Source organism: Heloderma suspectum, chromosome 5, assembly GCF_057233095.1.
Source record: "Heloderma suspectum isolate Gila_16-S chromosome 5, 16-S_ref, whole genome shotgun sequence".
Lineage (NCBI taxonomy): Eukaryota > Metazoa > Chordata > Lepidosauria > Squamata > Helodermatidae > Heloderma > Heloderma suspectum.
Window position 1 is genome coordinate 32759747 of NC_139462.1, and position 25038 is coordinate 32784784.

The 25038-nt window shown below is 43.9% G+C and overlaps 1 protein-coding gene across 1 annotated transcript in view; it reads left to right on the top strand.

Annotated features, from left to right (window-relative positions):
- The first annotated feature begins 13224 nt into the window (after window positions 1-13224).
- DAPP1 (dual adaptor of phosphotyrosine and 3-phosphoinositides 1) overlaps window positions 13225-25038 on the top strand; it is a 58507-nt gene continuing 46693 nt past the window's right edge. Inside the window, exon 1 of the mRNA XM_084855711.1 lies at window positions 13225-13350. The gene's annotated coding sequence lies outside the window, so the exon portion shown is untranslated. The remainder of the gene's footprint in view (window positions 13351-25038) is intronic.

The window sequence follows — 25038 nt, forward strand, 5'->3', positions numbered from 1 at the left end:
AGCTGGTTCTGCTGCAGTGTGCCCCATCCCCCCACATTAAATCCTGGGCAAGCCTCTGTGACATGGCTGTGACCTGGCAGTGATGTGGTCAAGGGGTGGGGCCGCCCCTTCCCACCCCTTCCCGCCCACCCCCATTCACTCTTTTTCCCCATTGGCAGTAGGGCGCACAGTCTGCAGACTGTGATTTCCATTCAGAATACCGCAGTCGTGCATTTTCGAGGAGTCCGGATAGTGAAGTAGTTGTTTTTGCCAGAGTAACCAGCCTGCCTTTCCAGTTCATAAAAGTACTACAGCGCTGTTCCTCACCTTCAGAATTGCGCAGTAGTAGCTTTCATGATTCACAGTATGTAGCCTTATTTCAGAGCGCAGTAGCAGGGTGGAGCCTGGACAGGGGCGGAAAACAAGCCTCTCTCATTCATTGAGTGGCACCTCTTGTCCAGGGGGAGAGGCAGCTTATTGGGTGGGTGGAAGACACCCACTGAGCTTGCTTGCAGCACTTCCTGTCCTCCCCCAAACTGACAGCCTCCAGTCAGTTAAGGTCAAATATGATATGAGATTGAGCAACATCACACACACCAGATAATCCCAGGCTGTACAGAAAATTTGTGTGTGTGGTGGTGGTGGGGAGGTTCATGGTAAATAAAGTTCCAGCCATGGAAAGGGAATGAAGACAGAGCAAGGCTGAGCTCTTCCCAGGGAGTAAGTCCCACTGAATGCAATGGGACTTACCCCTGAGTAAAAAAGGTGCAGGATGACATTTCATGGCTACAAAACTTGGGCACACTGCTGCCCTTGAACAGTGTGAGGTGTACTTTCGAGTAGACACGCACATAGGACTGAGCCGCACAGAAGTAAAGTGTGTGCATGTGGGTGGATGGGTGCTGGTCACCCTTTCTCCTTCTGCTTTCTGTATTGTTTACTTTTCATCAGATTGCAGTGACACTACTGTGAAATACCACCGCCGAAGGCTCCCAGTACTGGCCACCCCCTCATCTTCTCGTCCGTGCATTCTTTATTGTGCATTGTGAATAGTTAGCCCAGGGACAGACATCCTGCACAGAGGGAAAGAGCTGGAGTTGTCTCCCTCTGCTAGCCTCTGCTTCCCCAGCCCTGAACTCCTGTTTCTGCAGGAAAGCCACCTCCCCCCGCCCAAGCATACACAGGGGGAAACGTAGTAGGGATGGGAACAAGCCTCTCTCATTCGCTGAGCAGGGCTGATGGGATTAATGACATTCAGTTCTACTCCGCCCACCTGGAATGAGACGCGCTTTCATGTGACCCATGAAAGTGGGTTTTTAGGTGCTGCATACTGCTTTGTGCGCCCGTGATGGACCAAAGCAATTTCAAGAAAATCCAAATATAACCAGAAAGTGCTTCTCATTCTGGTTCCATGTCGATCCCCCCGGTTAACTCAAGTTTTTGTCACTTCAACAGTATAAATTTATTTCATAGAATCATAGAATAGTAGGGTTGGAAGGGGCCTACAAGGCCATCGAGTCCAACCCCCAGGTTGGATTTAAAAATTTATAAATAATATAAATTTATAAATAATAAATTTATTTATTTATTTATTTACTACATTTCTATACTGCCCAATAGCCAAAGCCTCTGAGCGGTTCACAACAATTAAAATAATAAATTCTACATAAGAGACATTATAACAATTTAAAAGTTTAATACTGTAGTATAAAATAAGAGTAAAAAAACAAGATAAAACCTAGCAGCAATGCAAAGATTTAAAATACAGTGACAGATTTAAAACAACAGAACTAAAATACTAAAATGCCTGGAAAAATAAAAAGTTCTGGGAAGCTCATTCCACAACTGGGATGCCACAGCAGAAAAGGCCCACTTGGTAGCCACCCACCTCACTTCCTTTGACAGGGACTCCTGGAGAAGGGCCACTGAGGATGATCTTAGGGTCTGGTCAGGTACATATGGGAGGAGATGATCCTACAGGTAATCAGGCCCCAAGCCTCTTAGGGCTTTGAATTTAGGGCAGAGGAAAGTTGTTGTTCTTCCTATCGTTATACAGTTGGGAGCTAGAAATCCTTGCCAATCACATTGAGATCTACTAGTACTTCCAGATCTACCTTTTGCCCACACCTGGTTAGGTGACCACTTCATGCATTTAATGACTGCGGGATGCTGTGAGTTGCAATCCAACACATCCGACAGCACCAGGCTGGGAATAGCTGACATAGGCCAAGGACCATATTTCCATGAAATGACCCTGCTTGGCAGTGCCGGCTCCAGGTTTTTGAGGGCCCTTGGTCAAGATACCCTCAGTGGGACCCCCTCTCAGCAAGTTTACTTTCTCACCACCATTGTCACTTCCTGCTCTTGCTGTTCATCCTCTTTCTCATCACTTCCACTTGCTTGCTTGACAGGCAGAGGGCCAGTGAGCCGGTAGGCAGAGGCATCTACTGCTCTCCTTTTCGCCATCACTGTTTGGGACAGAGCGAGAGGCAGGGGAACAAGCAGGCTGCAATGGTGATGAGCAGGAGCAAGTCCAGGGGTACAAGAAGAAAGCCCAGTGGCTCAGTATGAAAGTAGGTTGTGCAACAGAACACTCTTTCTATCCTTTCTCCTCTTGGTCGCATTTGCTATGCTTGGGTCAGCATCCAAACAGTGGTCATTTTAGGGAGGTGGTAGGGTGACTATGTATTCTCTTTTACAGAGGACAATCCTCCATTTGAAGGGCTAGGAGAAGACTGTCCTCTATTTGAAGGTGTCCTTTATCTGAAGGGAAGTCCAGTTCTGGTTTAAAGATAACAAACCATAAGAACTTTTGCCCATCAACAGGTAACACCTGCACAACAGGCTGAGCAGGCAGGCACACAGGTCACCATCTTCCACACTATAGTGAGATGTACTGTATTTCTATATATTTAATTGTAATAATTATTTATACATTTGCATATATACTTATAAATTAGCATATACAGGTTTTATGCAAATTTGTGTCCTCTTTTTGGGTGATGCACTTCCTTTGGGGGAGGGGGCAATTCTTAAGTGGCTACCCTAGGTAGGAATGCTATATCGTTTTGTCTTTCAACACAAACCATCCAATAAGCAGAACTGTATTTTTTTAATGGCTACTGGTCCTGATAGCTGTGTGATACCTCCAGTACCAGAGGCGGTGGGCCTATGTACACCAGTTGCTGGGGAACATGGGCGGGAGGGTGCTGTTGCACTCATGTCCTGCTTGTGGGTTCCTGGTCGACAGCTGGTTGGCCACTGTGTGAATGGAATGCTGGACTGGATGGACCCTTGGTCTGATCCAGCAGGCCTCTTCTTATGTTCTCAGTGTTCATCTTGAATGTGAAAGGAATGCCAGGTTCTTCAAACCCTCCTTCCTACCGCTCTCACAAACAAGCTAATTTTAGTTTGTTGTTTGGAACTATACACTTGTCTGGACACATCCAAGTATAAAGGGATCGGTAACCTTTCAGTACTGCAGAGGAGCTAATTCAGCATGACAATGCTTTTCTAAGCAATCACCCTGCAACACATGTATCGCTTAGTGACCTTTGAACACCAGGGAACCGTTTGCCAGTGGTGATCTGGCGCCACACTGCTTGTTCGGAATCTTTCATTTGTCAGTGGCTCAGGAACGATCTGGGCAAAAGAGAATGGAAGCCATTTGGTTGAGCTGAATTTTCAAGGAGAAAACAGAATTGGGGGGTACTTAAACTTAGCGCTTGGTTTCCGGAGATAGTGCCAATTAAAGTTGGTTGGATGCATATCAAGACTTGCAACATTTGCACTGAAAGCATCTGGAAAAGAATTTAGACATGGTGGTTTGCACATTGCAACGAACAATCCTGGAACAGAGCATTTCTGGGTTGTTTACAAAAGTGGAAATGAAGCAGAAGCAGGCAAGAGACGGTGCACTGGCTTGCCACTGCACGGCCCCAACTATGAGTTGTTTAACTCATAGTTGGTCATGACATGTGAACCAGATCTCTGTGTTGGCTAGGATCCAAGGATGGCCTTAAGCACCTGCAATTGTTTCCACACATCCAAGGGACTATCGGTTTAAGTGTGCTTCCAGACGAGACTTTTATCATGCCATTGCCCTGTCTCATTCACAGAACTTTGCAAGGGGCCCAGGCAACGTTATCTCCCACTTGTAACCCTCCCAGTTTTTCCCACCACTTCTTCCACCTCCTTTCTTACTGTGGAGAATGCAGTCAAGTAACAAAAGACAGAATACCTGTGCAATCAATGCCTTCTGACAGCTAGCGCAATACTCTGCCATCTGGAAGCACCCCAAGTTTTTAGTGCAGACACACCCTTTCTCTTGAGGGACTGAAATGAAACAGTCCAGTGTCTGGGGCTTGTAAAATAGTGGTATAAAATATTGTAATATTCAGAGTAAAGGTGACGAGGTGGCATTCTCTTCCTCCCAAACTTGGCTTCTGTTTGCGGGGGACAAGGGGGAAATATCTCTTCTCCATGCCCTAGCAGCCAAAATTAAATTTGTTGGTTTCTGTACCAAGATCTGAGATTGGGCCTCTATTTCTTCCTGCCCAGGAGACTGAGCTAGTGTTCTTGACACCGAATAAAATAACAGCCAAATGCATCAGCTAGGTTTTCTTCGTGCATTTGCTGTTGACTGCTATCTTTATTTTTGCATCCTTGAGCCATCTCCAGGCTATTTTGGATTTGAAACTTACTCTAGACCAACGTGATGAGGGGAAAAAATCCACTAATAAAACACATTTTATCACCTAGAAAATATGAGATAGATTAAATGCTAGCATGAAGTCTTCTGAGGAGATCATACTCTCTCATACATCCAGATTGAATTACTGTAAAATCTTTGGATGTAATAGGCTTGCCAAAAGCTCTGTTACACAAACTGCAGTTGGTTCACAAAGTATCCCCTGGTCTCATCTGATCAGGAAGGGGAAAAAGAACATTTGAGATTTCTTGTGGAGTCACTAATTTGGTGTTTTGTCCAAATTTGGGTTTAAGTCTGGAAAACAGGAATCCCAAGTTGCACGGTTTAATAGCTGTGTTCAGATGCAACAGTAAGCCCAGTTACTGGAGGATCTTGGTTTGGCGTGAACAAGCGTGCAGCCTGTTCATGCCTGCTTGGCTCCTCCCCCTAGCATGAGCTGTTAAACTAGCCAGGAATGCAATACTGAGGCTCTCGCCTTGTTTCTCCCAAACAAACCAGGATTCATAAGCCATAAACAAACCACGGTTTGCGGGTCTGTCTTATGAAGGGTGCAACAGTGTAGGAACCTGGATTCAGATGACATGGTAAGCTTTCCATTCCAGGCCAATCCTAGTGAGAGGAGCCAAGTGCATGTGAATGCTGGATGTACTGGCACACAACTTGTTCATGGTAAGCCAGGATTCTCCAGAGATCTGGCTTACCATTGTGTGACCCCCATTGTGATACTTTTACTGTCCTTTATGTCATGCTCCATGTTTCTTTCCGTCACTGTAAGCATGGAAGGAAAGGGATTCCATTTGGCAGGCTTGGTGTCAGCAAAGTGACCATGTGAGCTCTTTACAGTTATCAATTTGAAGGGCTGCCAGAGAACTGTCCTCTATTTGAAAGGCTGTTCTATCCCGTTCTGAGTTAAAGATAATGAACCATAAGAATGGCTTGCCCATCATCATGTACCACCTGGACAGCAGACTGAACAGGCAAGCACACAGCTCACCTGCTCACTGTCTTCTGCACTGTGGTGATATTTACTGTATTTCTATTTAATTATAATAATTATTTCTAAATTTGCATCTATACATATACATTACCATATGCAAATTCTATGCAACTTGATATCCTCTTTTGTCCAGATTTTTGGTGATACAGTTTTTTTTGGCAATTCATAAGTAGTCACCCTAATCAGTACCTGGCATGGTCGGGCAAATTCTGGACCCTGTGAGCCAACCACAACTGATGCCAGGATGTTTTAAAAATGTTTTAAATGTTTTATTTGTGTACTTGTTTTAAAGTTTAAGGCCGGCACTGAAAAGAGAAGTGCCGTTATGGGCAGCTGCAGCAACTGCCATCTCTGCTCCCCACATATCTGGGGCTGCCCCCAATGTAGCGATGCTACATCATGGATCAAAGGCATTTGGGAGAAAGAAGATGCTAGCAAGTGCAGAACTGCCCAGACCAGCAATTCTCCCAGCCCTGATTCCTTGCTTGAGAAGCGGAAAAAAATAGTGCCAGACTGAGATTCCCAGCCTGGTATGATTTCCACCCCCCTTTCATAGAATCATAGAATAGTAGGATTCGAAGGGGCCTATAAGACCATCGAGTCCAACCCCCTGCACAATGCAAGAATCTAAGTCAAAGCATCCCTGACAGATGGATGTCCAGCTTGAATGCCTCCAGTGTGGGAGAGCCCACTACCTCCCTAGGTAATTGCTTCTATTGTCATATTGCTCTAACAGTCCGGAAGTTTTTCCAGATGTTCAGCTGGAATCTGGCCCATTATTCCATGTCCTGCACACTGGGATGATCGAGAAGAGATCTTGGCCTTCCTCTCTGTGACAACCTTTCAAGTACTTGAAAAGCGCTATCATATCTCCCCTCACTCTTCTCTTCTCAAGGCTAAACATGCCCAGTTCTTTCAGTCTTTCCTCATAGGGCTTTGTTTCCAGTCCCCTGATCATCTTCGTTGCCCTCCTCTGAACCCTCTCCAGTTTGTCTGCATCCTTCTTAAAGTGTGGTGCCCAGAACTGGACACAGTACTCAAGATGAGGCCTAACCTGTGCTGAGTAGAGGGGAACAAATACTTCATGGGATTTGGAAGCTATACTTCTATTAATGCAGCCCAAAATACCATTTGCCTTTTTTGCAGCCACATCACATTGTTGGCTCATATTCAGCTTGTGATCCACAACAATTTCAAGATCCTTCTCACTTGTAGTATTGCTGAGCCAAGTATCCTCCATCTTGTAACTGTGCATTTGGTTTCTTTTTCCTAGGTGCAAAACTTGGCATTTATTTCTATTACATTTCTTTCTGTTGCTTTCTGCCCAGAACTCCAGCCTATCAAGATCACTTTGAATTTTGTTTCTGTCTTCCAGGGTATTAGCTATCCAGCCCAATTTTGTGTCATCTGCAAATCTGATCAGCATTCTCTGCACTTCCTCATCCAAGCCATTTATACACATGTTGAAGAGCACTGGGCCCAGGATTGAGCCCTGTGGTAGCCCGCTCGTTACCCCTCCCCAGTTTGAGAAGATCCCACTGATAAGCACTCTTTGAGTCTGATCCTGTAGCCAACTGTGGATCCACCTGGTAGTTGCTTCATCTAGCCCACTTTGAGCTAGTTTGCTCATCAGGATATCATGGGGCACTTTGTCAAAAGCTTTGCTGAAGTTGAGGTATATCATATCTACAGCATTCCCACAGTCCACACGGGACCTTCCCTGATCAAAAAATGAGATCAGATTAGTCTGGCAGGATTTGTTCTTGACAAAGCCATGTTGGCTTCACGGCATTGTTGTCAAGGTGCTTCCAGATGGATTGCTTTATCATCTGCTCCAGAATCTTCCCAGGGATGGATGTCAGACTGACTGGTCTGTAGTTCCCAGGTTCCTCCTTTTTACCCTTTTCGAAGATAGGGACCACATTAGCCCTCCTCCAGTCATCTGGCACTTCACCCGTCCTCCATGATTTTTCAAAGAGAATAGACAGTGGTTCTGAGAGTTCTTCTTCCAGTTCCTTTATTACTCTAGGATGCCATTCATCTGGCTCTGGAGATTTGAACTCATTCAAAGTAATTAGGTGTTCCTTGACCATATGCCTATCATTCTCAAGCTGCAATCCTGCCCCTTCAGCCTGTACTTCACCTTTGCCAGGGGGGTCATAGATCCTCTTTTGGGAGAAGACTGAGCCAAAGTAGGAATTGAGCACCTCTGCCTTTTCTTTGTCATCTGTTATCGTTTTGCCATCCTTATTTAATAGCTGAACAACCATTTCTTTCCTCTGCCTTTTACTATGCACGTAGCTGAAGAAAGCCTTTTTGTTGTTTTTGGCATCCCTTGCTAACCTCAGCTCGTTCTCAGCTTTAGCCTTCCTGACGCCATCCCTGCAATTCTGTGCTACCTGCCTGTACTCTTCCTTTGTAGCTTGGCCTTCTTTCCACTTCCTATATGTGTCCTTTTTTTGTTTTCAGGTAATCTCTAAGCTTTTTGTGGAGCCACATTGGCTTCTTCTGTTGTCTTCTGCCTTTTTTCCTTGTTGTAATTGTTTGTAATTGTGCCTTTCAAGCAATTGTAATTGTGCCTTTCGAGCAAGTACTCAGCACTGAAAGGAGAGGCACTGGTCCAGGGGCCTCTGGAGCGGCCTCTCTGTGTGTCTTGTTCCTGGCACTGCCTTTCTCACCATCCTGTAAGTTGATGGTGGGAGAATGGCCACCATGGAGGCCTGAGTGGAGGAAGGTGCTGCCAGGGAACCCGCAGAGACTCACAGAGGGAAAGGGGGACCACTATAGAGGCTCATGGTTGTGTGTCTGTGTGTGTGCACGTGCGTGCGTGCTGCCAGGGAAGCATGGGGAGGTGAAGGGAACTTTGCTTGGGAGCTCCCTTCTCCTCCAGGAATTTGTCTAACCCCTTTTAAAGCCATCCAAATTGGTGGCCATCACTATGTCTTGTGGTAGCAAATTCCATACTTTGATTATGCACAGTGTGAATAAGTCCTTTTATCTGTCTTGAATCTCCCACCAATCAGCTTCAAGGGATGACCCTGAGTTGTAGTATTATGTGAGAGGGAGAAAAATGTCTCCCTATCCACATTCTCCACCCCATGCATAATTTTGTACACCTCCATCATGTTTCACCTTACTTGTCTCTTTTCTAAGCTAAACAGTCCCAGATGTTGTAACCTTTCCTTGTAGGGGTGTTGCTCCAGCAAACACCCCTAAAAAGGATCTTTTTAGTTGCCCTTTTCTGCCCTTTAGTTCTTCTTCTTCTTCTTCTTCTTCGTCGTCGTCGTCGTCGTCAGCATAATCATCATCATTCCCTCATTTTTTTTGGAAGAAAACTGAGGCAGCTAACCATAATATTACTAGTTGCTGTCCCAGCCTGTAGATGAACACATGGGAGATGGTTGCACAACACTGGTGGCTTGAACAAAAGAATCCACAGTAGAGTCAACGAATGGGCCCAGCATGCTCTGAATAGGCAGTCTGACAAGGAACTGAAACCTGATCTGTTTTATGTTGCCATAGCCACATACAGCCACTGCAAATACAATGAAAACAAACACTTCCCCTGATGAACTGACCAAATTGGGCTTCGTTGCACTAGGGAGGAGGAAAGGCTTCATTTTCCCCTAACCCAAACCAGCCAAACCAAGGCTTAGAGGGAGCTTTCCACCCAGCCAAGACTCCCTGCCTTATTTGCCCATGTGAATTAGTCTGGGACTCGCTTGCTGGTGTACCATCTGTGTTTTGTTTATCTGAATGGGGTTTAATATGATCTAATTATAACTCTTCTGAAGTGGGTCGAGAGATCTGCTATGAATAGACGTGATAAAAATAAAGAAAAGGGCTTGATGGACTGACTGGCTGACCTGTTGGCAGAAAGTGAACATGTTGGCCACGTGGGGCCATTGAGCAGCTGTTATCACCTATGTGATAATAAATAACCTAAGGAAAAGGACTGGATCACACTGGATTTGGGGTCAGGGTGGAGGCAAAGGGAAGAAAATAGATTACAGCTTAATGCACAGCTCACCTACACAAATGTGTATTCTGGGCAAAACTCCCCCCCACTCATGTATTTATATTTTTATTGTTAGCCCACCCTTCTTCCAAGGAGCTTAGTATGGAATTCATGGCTCCCCCACACCACCATTCTATCTATCTATCTATCTATCTATCTATCTATCTATCTATCTATCATTAACATTTATATACCACCTTATCAGCTAAAAAGCTATCAAAGTGGCATGCAATTTAAAACTAAAAAACAAGAATAGTAAAAACATTAAAATGTCATATTTTAAAAAGCTAAATTGAAAAGATGCATCTTTGCACACTTTCTAAAGGCCAAAAGAGTGGGAGCAATCATAGTTCTTGAGGAAAGACATTCTATTGTTTGGGGACAACACAGGAGAAAGCCCTCTCAAGATGCATCTTTGCACACTTTCTAAAGGCCAAAAGAGTGGGAGCAATCATCTTCTTGAGGAAAGACATTCTATTGTTTGGGGACAACACAGGAGAAAGCCCTCTCACGCATGGCCAACAAAAGGGCTTTTGTGGGTAATGAAGCCCTCAGAAGGGCCTCTCCTGTGGATCTTAATATGTAAGTGACTTCACAGCAAGCCAGGTAGTCCCTTACATAGCCTGGCCCTAAGCCATTTAGGGCTTTAAAGGTTAAAACCAACACCTTGAATTGCACCTGTAAAACAATTGGCAACCACTGCAGATCTTTCAAGCCAGGTGTAATATGGTCCCGATACTGTGTAATATGGTTCTGATATCCTTACAACCACCCTGTAAGATAGGTTAGGCTGAGAGATAGTGACTAACCCAAGGTTAGTCCAACACTCTAACCGCTGCACCATTGCACTTTCTGCTCTTTTGTTTGTTTGACATGGCGATGCCAGCGATTAAACCTGGGACCTTTTACTTGCAAAGCATGTGCTCTACCGCTGAGCTATGGCTGCTCATATGAGCTGGTTACGCAGTCTTTCTCCCTGGCCCTGTCACAGTGTGCAACATAAACTAAATGCAACTGAGTGAGAAGATGATGAAAACCCAAGACACCACTGAAGGCCAATTCTTACATTGCCATTACAGTGAGGAAGCTCAAGGCAGACAATGTGATGGACAATACTCCCCATCCCAAAGTCCCTCCTCCACCAGATTCAGAATGGCCTCAGACTGTACCTCCCCAACATGCACTGATTTTTGCAGACTTCCCCAACCTGGTGCCCTCCAGATGTGTTGGCTGGCTAAGGGATTTGGGGAGTTGTAGTCCAACACATCTGGAGGGCACCAGGTTGGAGAAATCTGCTATAGATGTTGATGTTGGGGAGAAAGCATGAGAACTCATACGGACTCAAGGACAAAGGTTGGTCACAAGAATGAATGGTCAGAAAGGGAGGTTACTCAGAAATATGGACTGAGGTGTCACCAATCTGTAGATGATACCCAGCTCTATCTCTCCGTTGCATCAAATCCAGGTGAGGCAGTGGCTGTTCTGCATCAGTGCCTGGATGCAGTAATGGACTGGATGAGGGCCATTAAACTGAGACTCAGTTTAGATAAGATGGAGGAACTGTTAGTGGGTGGTTCTTCTGCCTGAAAGAGTGATATTCAACCTGATCTGGAGGGGGTTGCACTCCCCCCAAAGGATCAGGTTCATAGTTTGGGGGTGCTCTTAGATCCAGCACTGCCATTGGAAGCACAGGTGGCCTTGGTGGCACAGAGCACCTTTTATCAACTGAGGCTGATGAACCAACTACGATCCTATCTGGACAGAGATAGCCTAGCTACAGTCATCCACGCTCTGGTAACCTCTCGTTTAGATAACTGCAGTACATTGTATGTGGGGCTGCCTTTGAAAATGGTCCGGAAACTTCAGCTGGTCCAAACTAAGGCAGTGAGATTATTAATGGGAACATTACACCAGTGCTTTATGAACTGCACTGGCTGCCAGTCCACTTCTGGACCAAATTCAAAGAGCTGGTATTTACTTACAAAGCCCTAAATGGCTTGGAGCCAGATTATCTGAAGTATCATCTCCTCCCATACATACCTGCTGGAACCCTAAGATGATCTTCAGAGGCCCTTCTCCAGGTATCCTCGCAGAATGAAGTGAGATGGGTGGCTACTACTAAGGAGAGGGCCTTTTCAGTGGCAGCACCCCAGTTACGGAATGACCTCCCCAGAGAGGCCTAGCACCTACATTGTCATCTTTTCAATGCCAGGCGAAGAAGACCTTTTAATTTTCCCAGGCTTTTTAGCCCTTCAGTTAAAAATATTGTATTAGTGCATTTTTAGATCTTTGCACTGCTGCTAGCTTTTACTCTGGTCATTACGTTGGCTTTATTCTGTTTAAAACTTATGGCTTTATATTATGTTTTACTGTGCTATTGTATTTTATGGTTTTAAGCTTTGTCTTGTAAACCACCCAGAGAGTCTTGGCTAATGGGTGGTACAGAAATTGAATGAATTAATTAATGAACGAATAAATGAAACTGCATGCAACACCTCTGTTAGCTTCCCTTCTGTTTCTGCTTGTTAAAGTAATTTTGCTTTTAGCCTCTCTTGCTGCAGAGCAACTGTTTAAAGTGGGGATGATAAAGAATGCTAAAGGACTGCAAACAAGTAGAGAAATAAATTCACTGATTGTGATCTAGAGATACCAGGACTGGTAAGGTATGCCTGCCTATTGTCAGTAGTGGAATGGTTTTAACTGAAAGATCTTTGAAGTTCAAACATGTCAATGAGATTTGTTTGCATGAATCATTCTCTACATCAAGGTGATTGTGTTTTCCATTTGTCAAGATTTTGCAGTCTATATATCAAGACTTTTCATATTTCCAAAATATTTTTAAGGAATGAAATCATGAGTATGCGAATACATCAGCTTCTTTAATTTAGGATGGAAGATAGATATATTTAACATAGGATTGTTAGGATACTCCCATAAACAGGGTTTGGGTAAGGAGTGGGGTTGACTAGTCTGGTGCAAACATAATGTATTTGCTCCCTCCAAACCACAGTTCGCAAATTAGAAATATGACCCCCCTCCTTTTGTCAGATTGATTTCTCCTTCCCTTTCCTTTTGGTCATTGACTGTAGTTTTGTGTTACGCGTGCACTGATGCAAACTATGGTTAACACAACCAAGAACTGAAACCATACTTTGAAGTCAATTTGCAAGCCATATTGTTGAGGCAATTTGGTTAACTAGGGTTTGTAGAACACAAAACCATGGTTAACATTGGCAACTCGCTTCAAAAAGGAGAGAGGAAAGAGCGTGCAGCCTGCCCCTACCTCAAACATGGTAAAGAGCTCCTTAGCTGTATGCTAGCATCTGGCCAAATTTAATGGTAAACTATTTGATTGTATGATCTTGACAATGTTTCCTAAATTGTACAGTGGGGATTATAGTGATCGCAAGAGGAGAACTAGGAGGCAGTATTTGTTCCAGATAAATTCATGTGGAAACAAAGAGTGTATTGTCTTATGAATGCTCCCTTAAATTCTCCCCAAAAACACGCTGTACAGAGTACTGAAAGAAATATTTCCTGCTCATGCTGCTGCTGCTGCCTCCTCCTTCTCCTCCTCCATAAGAACTGCCAAGTAATATACAAGCACGAATCGTGGCTTTTAATATTCCCAGATGGATGTTCCAGGTAAGACTATGCCTCTTGAGAGGATCTGTATTTATAACCGGCATTCTGATAGGCAGTTGGGGCCAGGTGTTAATGTGACAAAGTATTGGTTTTTACCATGGCCCAGATGCCTTAACCCAAAATGGAAGACAGCAGAGCTGAGATTCATTATTCATATCAACCAGTGGGGAGGGGGCAAAAGAGAGGGGGGCGGTCAGTCAGAATATACAGCATGCGATGCATTGGACGCTGCTCAACGGGACTTAAAAGCCTCTCGACTCTTTCAAATGCCTTTATGGAATGGGGGCCCTTTTCTTCTTAGAAGTCTTTCGTGCAGCGAGCAGGGGCGGCATTTGGGACTCTAAATAAGCATCTGGCAACAGACCAAGCTATCAGTGGCTTGGAAATGCCGCTGGCATCTCAGATTCCCGTTTGTTACCTTGGTTTCCCGTTACACAGACATAAACGGTGGTTAGGCCTTGCGCGTATACAAATCAGGAGTGGCTTAAACCAATATCCGTGTCACCAGAAAGCAAGCATGTAACATGGTTTTTCTCACCCAAATAGCAATCCAGCACATAGTGCAGCCCTGGGAGATCCCGCTCTTAGCATGTAGAAGCATAGACTGGGTTGTAATTCTTTGCAAAATGAGAGATACACATTGAAAATTAGAAATTATGTTCGTAGCAAAGAATCATAGATCTAAAAAGGGACCAGAAGGCCACCAACCTGTGCTGCAAGGTAGGACCATCCACACACTGTTGATCATCTATTTTATGCTATAGGCATGGTCCCAATCTATTACATGCATAGCTCACACTGTACTGAGTGAGGGTAGATGTTGGGCGTTTACTTTGAAACCCACACAGCATTGTTCTGTGCACATCCAGAACAGTTATTACAAATCCCGAGGGATATTCTGCACAACCTACACATGTTACATACCCCGATCCAGCAGTTGTGATCATTGCAGGCTGATCCTAAGGGCTTGTGTCTGCGGATTCTGATTATTCTGAAATAAATGTGTGTTTGCCGTGCTATGTATTCTGCAAAGTCTGCATATCTTTTCTCAACATTGCATTTCTTTTGCAAGGTTATCACACATCCCTAGCCCTCAAATTGCAAATGCTGATTTTGTAGCCAGGGAAATATTCTTCTCCCAGATATCTGAGATGGCACATTCACTTATATGTGATTGCTGGGTGGAATGTGGTGCTGCAACCCTCACATGCTCTTTTGAATGCTGTTTATGAGTTGCGAGGTGAGTGACAAGTGCCAGACCTCTCCCCCTTCAATGCTCATACCATTTTATTAACTTTTTATTTTTAAATTAATGGTGTTTTTTGTTAATTCTCTGGAAGCTATGCCCTTCTGTGCAGTACAACTTCACTCAGGGTAGAAAAAATGATCCAGTCATTTTTTTAAAGTAGCAAATGACAGCAGGGCTATCTCAACTCCCTGCTGCTCCAACATTTTGGAACTCTTTTGATTTATTTATTTTTAGTGGTTTGGAGGCAATATGCCTTCTTCCTCCAGTTCAAGCATGTCTCTAACCAGATTTTATTAAAGGGCTAGGGAGTAAAGAGCAGCCTAGGGGCTGCTCCAGACAGAGGCTTTTTATCCTGAGATTTTACTGGGGCTTCTGCTTCCAGATTCTTTGAGGGATTAAGCTCAGCCCTTTACATGCGCTTCCTTTGTCCCCACTTTCCCCCCTTTATCTATGAGTTCTATATGTTTCATTATACAACCACTAGATGGCGCTGTTGATATAGCACCACTTCCTCTTTACACGGACAAATTCAAACTGATTCAAACAGCTTCTTTTTATTACCTCATTATTTCTATTTCAAATTAAGCTGCAGAAATGGTCAGAAACCACCAGAGAGGTGCTGGGGGTTGATGACATCGTTGTAAAGGACCTGTAAACTTCCATGAGTAACCAATCCCAATCACAGGATAAAAGCCCCATGTGGAGAGGCCCTAGGTCTGCATGCTCCCATCCATGCCTCTTGCATGCAGATATAATTTTAGAACATAACAGATTAGAATTATTTTGCTGGATTTGACCAAGATCTATATAGTCCACTATTCCATTTCCAGCGGCAGCCAGCAAGCTGATAACAATAATAATGCTTAACATTTGTACAACACTTTATTTAGGGTGCAATCCTATGCATGTTTAGACAGAGAAAAGCCAGCTGGGGAATACTGGGAGTTGTAGGACTTTTCTCTGTCTAAACATGCATAGGATTGCAGCCTTATCTACTTAAAGCATTTTTCCCCACTCTCCAGCCCCAAAAAAACCAGAGCAGCTCTATCAATAAAAACAAGTCTCTGCCCACAGCCTTACAATCTAAACGACATGCCAGAAAAAGGGATGGGCTGGGGAGAGGAAAACAAGCAAATGCAGGCACCAATTCTTTACATTAAATAGTAGTTCTTATAATGACCAGCTGGAATGGAAACAGTTGCTGGAGGAGCCAAATGCAGCTGTCTCCCTTCCCTCCCTCTGCAGCAGCCTGATGGAGTGGCTGCTGCTGGGGGACTGTGCTCAAACTCCTTTCCATGCATTATTTAGTTCAAATCCTTCCAGCAACAACCCTGTTAGGTATTGCAGTTAAGCAGTGCTGAGGGCCAAGCTAGACATGAGGGTTAGTGTATTAAATGCAACTTTGCATTTAACATGCAAGTTTCTAAAAATCCAAGTTGTATCAGCTGGATGTGTGGGTGTGGATATTTAACAGGATCAGAGCCGGCAATTTAACCCCTTCCTCCCCTGCTGCATCATGAGGGAAATCCCTCTACTGAAACTAGAGGTGTAAAATTTCCAGAAATGTTGAAGTTGTGTGAAAAACTGGGGCTTTTTTTTCTGAGGAAAAAAAAGGAAATTGGGGGGAAATTGAAAAATAAGCAATACTTTTTTTTAGTGCACTTTACAGATATAAAGTCGTTTTGTTGCTGTAGGACAGCCTTCCACAACCTGATGCTCTCCAGATATTTTGGACTTCAGCTCCCAGCAGCCTTAGGCAGCATGGCTAATTGTCCAGAATGCTGGGCATTGTAGTCCAAAACATCTGGAGGGCATCAGGTTGGGGAGGGCTGCTTTAGGCACATAAAGCAGTTTTAATATTCCTAAAATTATATTATGTACAAGTTATATTATGTATATTATACATATATATAATTATTATGGAATTGTTATTATGGAATTATTATAGAATTATTCCCCTTCATGGATCACTGCCTTGTTGTGGCGAAGGGGCTTACGTAACTCAGTGAAACCATAAGCTATGCCATACAGGGCCACCCAAGACGGACAGGTCATGGCTGCAAGGAGGTCAAATCAGTCAATCCTAAAGGAAATCAATCCTGACTGCTCATTGGAAGGACAGATACTGAAGCTGAAGCTCAAATATTTTGGCCACCTAATGCGAAGAGAAAACTCCCTGGAAAAGCCCCTGATGCTGGGAAAGATTGAAGGCAAAAGGAAAAGGGGACGGCAGAGGATGAGATGGCTAGATAGCATCACCGATGCAATGAATATGAACCTGAGCACACTCTGAGAGAGAGCGGAGGACAGGAGGGCCTGGCGTGCTATGGTCCATGGGGTCACGAAGAGTCGGACACGACTTAACAACTGAACAACGAATGGAATTATTATTATTAATGAATTATTTATTATTATTATGGAATTATTATTATGTATATAATATTATTAGATTATGTATATTATGTATAAGTTATATTATGTATAAGTTGGTTGGCCTGTAAAATTATCTTTATATTTAAAAACTGTTAAAAATAAACTCAGTTAGTAATATTGTAATTATTGTCTAGATAAACTCTACTTTTAAATTTAATATACCAAACATGATAATTTTATGAGCAAACCAAGTTATACATCACATATTTTAAGTTCCTATTTTATGTCTGACCAGAGGGAACTTCAGCAAGTAGTCCCTGAAACATCTGAATCATCCTAGAAGCCAGAAGAAGCAGGAAATCTGGAGGCAGAGGAAAACTGTTGTACAGCATCTGTTCCTGTTTGTAAGGAAGTTTAGAGAACTTCTTAAACCTGCTTCTGTTTCTGGGGTGGAGTTTAAGGAAATCTGGTCTGAAGGAAAAGCTATAGTGATTTTATTTATCTGGGAAAGACTCAGCTTAGGAATGGTAAGCAATCTTATTTAAGAACCTTTAAGCAATCTCAACCTATTATTTGAAGAGTGACATTTTATTAACTTTTGTAAAAAATAAAAAGTAAAAAAAAAAGTTAATGGACATCTTATTTTTTGTTCATTTTGAAAGATTGTCTATGGTGGTAGGAACTACTATGCCATAGGAACCAGACTATTAAGTTTTTTTAGATAAAGAGGTAGAGAAGAGAAAAAATACATCTCAGGCAAGGGTGGGGCACTTCTTTTTTCTGTCAAGGGCCATGTTCCCTTGTGGGTAATCTCTCAGGGACCACATGTTGGCACTGAATGGGCAGAAGCCAGCAGTGAACAGGGCCAGATCCCAAAGTGGGTGAGTCTCTTTCTGCCCCCCAGCTTTTTTCTCCCTCTTCATTCCCACGCAGTGGGCTTCCAGGGAAGGGACAGAACGTTCTTGCCAAATTCTAGTGGCAGCAGTTAAACAGTTTGATAGCTGAGGCAACATTCCCTAGTGGTGAGGTCCAACTGAGCACTTTATTAGAAACTGTGGCAGTGAGTAGACTCGAGCCTCAAAGTAAATTTTTTTTTAAAGAAGCATAGGTGGGATAACCCACATGCCGTTCCATCGCATCTGGTGACAGTGGACGGATAACCTACAGTATATTTTTTCACATGTGGGTTTTAGAACTACATGAATTGACTGCTACAGCATCTAACCAGAACAAGCCTTTGAATTAGATCAGTTCAGACCTCTGGCAAGAACATTCTGTCCCTTCCCTGGAAGCCCACTGTGTGGGAATGAAGAGGGAGAAAAGAGCTGGGGGGCAGAAAAAGGCTCACTCATTTTGGGATCTGGCCCTGTTCACTCACTGCTGGCTTCTGCCCACTCAGTGCCAACGTAACGGGGACCAGAAGACCAATTCTGGCCTGCTTGCACTGGCTGCCTATATGTTTCCGAGCCCAATTCAAGGTGTTGGTTTAACCCATAAAGCCTTACATGGCTTGGGACCACAATACCTAACACGAACCTACCTGTATACTATGCTCAGCATCTAAGGCCCTCCTCCGGCTGCCTACAACGAGGGAAGCTCGGAAGACGGCAACAAGGGAGAAGGCCTTTTTGGTGGTGGTCCCCAAATTATGGAATGATCTCCCCGATGAGGCCCGCCTGGTGCCAACATTGTTATCTTTTTGGCTCCAGGGTAAGATCTTTCTCTTCTCCCAGGCATTCGGCAGCATATGATAAGTTTTAAATCATCCTGGAATGTCTTACGGTTATGGTTGTTTGCTTTTGAGATTGTTTGTTTGAAGTTGTTTTAGATGTATGTTTCTTTTGTGTATATTGTGTATTCATGTATGTGCTTTTTTAATGTAAATGGTTTTAAATATCTGTATATTGTATTTTTAATGTTTTTAATCTTTGTAAACCGCCCAGAGAGCTCTGACTATTGGGCGGTATAGAAATGTAATTAACAACAGCAACAACAACAACAACAACATGTGGTCCCGGACAGATTACCCACAAGCGGCCTTGGACAGAAAAAAAGGTGGCCCACCCTTGCCTGAGATGTATTTTTTTTTCCTTCTCTAAATTAAAAGGCCCCCAGTGATTTGGCTCTTCCTTTCCTGCATTGTCGTCACTGAAAAGGGCCTACTGGGAGGATTGCACACACTTACTACTCTGGCATCTAAATGCTCAGGACAAGGCAGCAAGACCCACACCGGTGCAATGCCATGGCTGTGTTCCAGCACTGCCATCACATTAACTCCTATAATTCCTGACCATTGGCCATGCTCCCTGGGGCTGATGGGAGTTGCAGTCCAAAACATCTGGAGGGCACCACATTGCCTGCCCTTGTATTATGCCATGGCATGGGCAGACCTGTCAGCCAGTGCTACTGCTTGTTACGTGGTAGCTATTTTCATGTCCTGGGGCAGAGGTGATCTGTTTCTCAGCTTCTTCCTTCTGATTGGAGTGCATCAACAGCTTTCTCCTTACTCAGCTACTCATGCAGTAACTTCCATTTCCCCATTTGGGTGGAGCCATAACCACAGCCCTAAGCAAGGGCCATGATTTCACTGCAGGCCACTGCTGTTAATTTAGAAAATGGGGAGTGCAAGAAATTAAAGAGGCTGGAATGTTAAAACAACAACAACAACCCAAACCCATTCTGATGCTAATGGACCACCCAGTCTTTTGCATTGCTTTGGGGCTACGTTTTATTGGTTTTTCTCTACGATGTCTTTCCTACCCTGGGGGTGTGGGTAGAGAACAGGCAACAATACCCTACCCTCATTTATAGAGCCAATTTACACATGCAGATAAACCAGGTGCTGGGTACAGAGTTCCTACATTATTCCATTTGAGGCTGCTCAAGGGGGCGGGGTGTGTGTGTGTTGCATATTTGAATTTTCCCACTAAGCAAAATCACTGTTGAGGTAGCCTCTAAGGACCAAACTAGAAGAGATGCTAATGTTTAGCAATCACATTAGGAAATAACAACAACAACAACAACAACGATATAATGGGACAGGGGAGGTTTTATGGGGACTGCAGCCACGGGGAGGGGGGTTATGCTTTGTAGAAGGTTGCAGGTTCTTTAGGTAGAGTGAGGAAAGACCTCTGTCTGAAGCCCTGATAACTGCGACACCCAGTATGTAGACAACAACACTAAGTTAGATGGACCAATAGTCTGACACAGTTATAGTACAGCTTCCTATATCATCTCCCCCCCCCCACCCCGCTCTTCCCCCAGTATTCTGCAATCCAGGAAGGTGGGTGGACCATAGCACAAAGACAACCTTACTGGAATCTCTTACAGATGTCTGGCAGAGGGTCTTTTCTGCTGTGGCACCCCGGCTGTGGAATGAGCTCCCTAGTGAGATTCGCCTGGCACCTACTTTGTTTGTATACCTTCCGGTGCCAGGTGAAGACCTTTTTATTTTCCCAGGCATTGTAGCCTTTTAGCTTTCTAGCCTTTTAGCTTTGCTGTTTTCAATCTGTATTTTAAATCTCTGCGTTGCTGCTAGGTTTTATTCTGGTTTCATTCTGGTTGTATTGTTATATTGTGGTTTTAATGCTTTTATAATTTATATTGTTTTACTGTGTGCTTTTTGGTTTTAATTTTTGTGAACCGCCCAGAGAGCTTTGGCTATTGGGTGGTACAGAAATAAACAAACAAACAAACAAACAAATGAATAAAATGCCCAGACTGCCTTTGCCAGTGAAACCAGCGCATGGTGAACAATGTTTTAATATGAAGCTACCTCAAGAAAAAGAGAGAGAAGGTGCTTGGGGGAGGAATTATTTATTTATATATGAATAACTGACAATCAAAGATAGTTCAACATGCAAACATTTAAGGGATGTTACACTTCATGGAGGTGATTTCCACTTCCTATGTGGAAAGTACCTCCATGAAGCAAAAGGCACGAAGTCCACACATTGAATACTGCATGTGTGTGTCCTTTGGTGCAGCTTTCTGGCCCAGATACATTTCATTCATACAGTGAGCAAATTAGTCTGCCAGTGACCTGAGACTTAGAATTCTTCATCCAAGCATGAAATTGTTTAACTAGAATGTATCAGCACTTTGAGTCTCTTCATTTAGGACTCAATCAAAACCAGGGTTTTCTCATCCACTACAGTTGTTATAATCAGCATAGCAAAGCTAGGAAAATAGTGTTATCGCCAATTACTGCTGTTGTTGTGAATGGTCACTGTATCTTGTATAGATATTGAGCTTTCCATAGAAATGTACCTATTAAATCCCATGGCTTTTTGGCCCCACTGTTTAATCCCCCACAGTATTCAGGGCTTCTCATTTTCTGTCCTCAGGGCCCCCTTGAGAGAGCTCAAAATAGCTGATGCCCACCAGTCACAAGTGGTAGTACAGGCAGGGCTGGCCCAAGACATTTTGACTCACTCTGTCCAATGGTAAGGCCAGCCCTGAATGCAGGGGCAGAGCCAGTCACAAAATGGTGGCAGATGGATGTGGAGTTTGGCATTATCAGCTTGCAATTACAGACATAAAGCTTCATCACATGGAGCTTTTATCCTGCAATTGAGATTGCTTCTTCACAGAAATTTGTGAGCTCTTTACATGACGCCGTATCCCTCTGGGGCATGTCCTGCACTAAATACCCTTTGTTCCATTTTTAAATAGATTGCAGATAATGAGCTATAAAATCCCCCCTCCCCCGCTTCAGTTTCCTCTATGAAAAGAGTAAAAGCAGCAAGAAGAGGAACGAGATCAATGAAAGATAATGGAAGACTCAGATACGGGGAGAAGGGGGGAGGGAGGAAGTGCATGTAAAGGGAGCCAATGGTGATCCTGCATTTAAAACGGAAGCAGAAAGCCCTGTTTTAAACACAGGATTGTAGGCTGGTGTAGAAATGACCATAATCTTATATTGACTCCTAACTCCTCTTTGGGATTGGCAAAATTATTTTCCACCATGATTTCCTGGTAGTAGGGAGTTCCATATTTCAGGTTTCTTCAAGTTAAGTAGAGGCATTGGATATAAAGATATAAGGACTCAGCATCCCCATTTCAGGCAGAATTGCTGGTCCAGAGGCTTTAAGTGAAAGACTTTTTTTTTATATTGTTTTCCGCTGCCCACTCCCACATGCCTCTCAAAGTATTGTTAATCATCTCCTGTCATTTCTTTTCCCCTTCTCCTTTCACACTTAACTTGTAAGGTATCTCCTTGAGCTGTCAGTTTCTTTCATTCCCCCACCCCTGCTGAAGGTGCTGAATGGGCTGCAGCACTGAGGTCCACTGGAAGATGGGCTGAGACCCACTGGAGGTTGCCCATCGCATAGTTTGGGAAATGCCACATGAGAAGTGCATGAGAAGTGGGCTCACTTTTAGGTGCCATGTGACTTTTTTTTGGTGTGTTTTTGCTCTAACGAAATCTCCCTCTAGAATATGTAGGATTGTCACATGGGGGAATCCATATGAAGGACTTACTTTCCCCTCTACATTGAACATGTGAAGCAGCCCAAAATCTGGGGAAAATATCATAGGTTCTTTTTATAAAAAATTAAAAACAAGAACAAGAATTTGTAGTTGTGTGAATAAATCCTCTCAGACTAATTGAACAACTGGAGTATGTGCAAGGCAGGGTGACCAGGATAGTGAGGGGTCTGGAAACCAAGTCCTGGGAGGAACGTTTGAAAGAGCTGGGTATGTTTAGCCTGGAGAAGAGAAGATTAAGGGGAAATATGATAGCAGTCTTCAAATATCTGAAAGGCTGTCATGCAGAAGTTGGAGTAGACTTGTTCTCTGTTGCTCCCGAGGGCAGGAGTAGAACCAGTGGGGGTGGAAACCGCAAGGAAGCCTGTTTCAGCTACACATTAGGAGATGCTTTCTAAGGATAAGAGCTGCTCTGCAGTGGAACAGACTGTCTCTGGAAGTGGTGGGTTCTCCTTCACTGGAGGCATTTAAGCAGAGGCTGGACAGCCATCTGTCAGGGACGGATGCTGTAGTGGCATCCTACATTGCAGAGACTGTATTGAACAGTGCATTGGAGTAGATGACCTCTAAGATTCCTTCTAATACTATGAGTCTATGATCCTATAACAAGCTTCCCCAACCTGGGGCCCTCCAGATGTGTTGGACAACAACTCCCATAATACCCCAGTCAGCTATGGGAGTTGTTGTCCAACACATCTGGAGGGCCCCAGGTTGGAGGAGGTTGTTCTGTAATGTAGCCTTTTCTCTAGCAGCACTGCTTGCTATGATGGACGCAGGTGCTAGCCTCACTTTTTTCGTTCCAGGGAATAAATCCTCCAGATAAAGTGTGATTTTGGAATGGAGGCCAGCAAATCTCCTGCTGCTAGAAAGCTGTGTGACTACAGTTTGAATTTGGGTTGGTATTTGAAGTATGACGGTACTCAACAGAGCAGGCCTCAAGCTAAGATGATGAACATGTTATCCTTGATTAGTACTTATCAAAGGTGATATTTTATTCAGAGGGGTAGCCATGTTACAATTAAAATTAAAGATTAAAAGCTCACAATTTAAATAACTGGTGAAACAGGACAACTTTAACATGCTGTCTAGCAGTGCGACCCCATGATTGTCTACACAGACATAAGCCCTATTGAGTTCAATCAGACCTACTACCAGGTAAGCTGGTAGACTTCACTAACAGTGCTTCCAGGTGAAGCTCTTATAGCACCATCACCATCGCCCTGCCTCATTCACAGAATTTAATGGGGGTCCAGACATCAGTGGCTTCCACTTGTAACCCTCCTGTGCTTTCCTACTGCTTCTTCAGTCTTTTTTCTTACCATAGAAAATCCATTAAGAAAAAAAGGTGACATTGCTGCACAATGCTGTCGAGTGGTAGTGCTAGTAGCACCCATCTGGAAGCACCCTAGAACATAATCTTTTATAAGTTTATTTTGGCTTTACTTATTTATTTTCCTCCTAAGACAGGTATCTGCCATCACAAGCAGAATTAACCCAAACTACAGCTTACTTTGAAGATGCAACAACATCTTTCTTTCTTACTCTAAAGTAAGTACAGCGGTCCTAATCGAGATGGGGACCCTAGTGTGGAGGGGGGGCTTAAACCCTCTGCCCCCCCTCTGTGGTCCTGATCCAGATCAGTGGGCCCCTGCCTGTAACTGTCCTTGCCAAAAAGTGATCCATTCAAACAAATAGATCACTTCCTGCCTGGCAATGAAAATTACAGACGTCAATCTGGGCTGGGACCACAGTAGGGGACCGAGGGTTAAAACTACCCTGCAAACCCCCCACCCTCGTGCTAGCATCCTGATCTGGATCTGGCTTTCTGAACTTACTTTATTTAGAGAAAGAAAGAAAGAAAGAAAGAAAGAGTGTAGCTTGGTCCTAAATATCATAAAATAAGCAGAAATAGAAACTGTTCTTAGAATGTGTCTGTTCAGAAAACTCTAGAAATCCAAGGTGGAATAGGCTTGTCTTGAGCTGCTAAGTATTTGTTACTGGGGATAACAAACTCATGTGTCACTGGACAGAAATAAGTCACTGGACTTAGTTGTATCTGGATGGAGTGACTCCTGTTCCATTCTTGTTTAAGAGAGACAGTACTATTCATGACTACTTTCCTGACCCAGCCCTTCCCAACCTTGGGTCCCCAGATGTTGGTTGGGGATGATGGGAGTTGTAGGCCAACCACATCTGGGGATGCAAGGTTGGGAAAGGTTGCAGGACAGATCAGCACCCTTTAATGGAGAAGCCATTGCAATATGGAAAATACCTGCAGAACAAAAATACCTTGCAAAAATATCTTGCAAAACAAGGGTGGAGGGAGGGACCATAGCTCAGAGGTAGAGCACATGCTTTGCATACAGATGGTCCTAGGTTCAATCCCCAGCATCTACAGGTATGGCTAGGAAAGAATCCTGAAGAGCTGCTGCCAGTCACTGTCGACAGTACTGCACTAGATAGACCAATAGTTTGACTCAGGGAGCAATCCTATGGCCGCTAGTCAGTAGCTCGATGGCCATAGGATATGTGGGTTTCCAGGAACTGACTTTCCCCTGCTTCTGCACTGCCTCACAGGC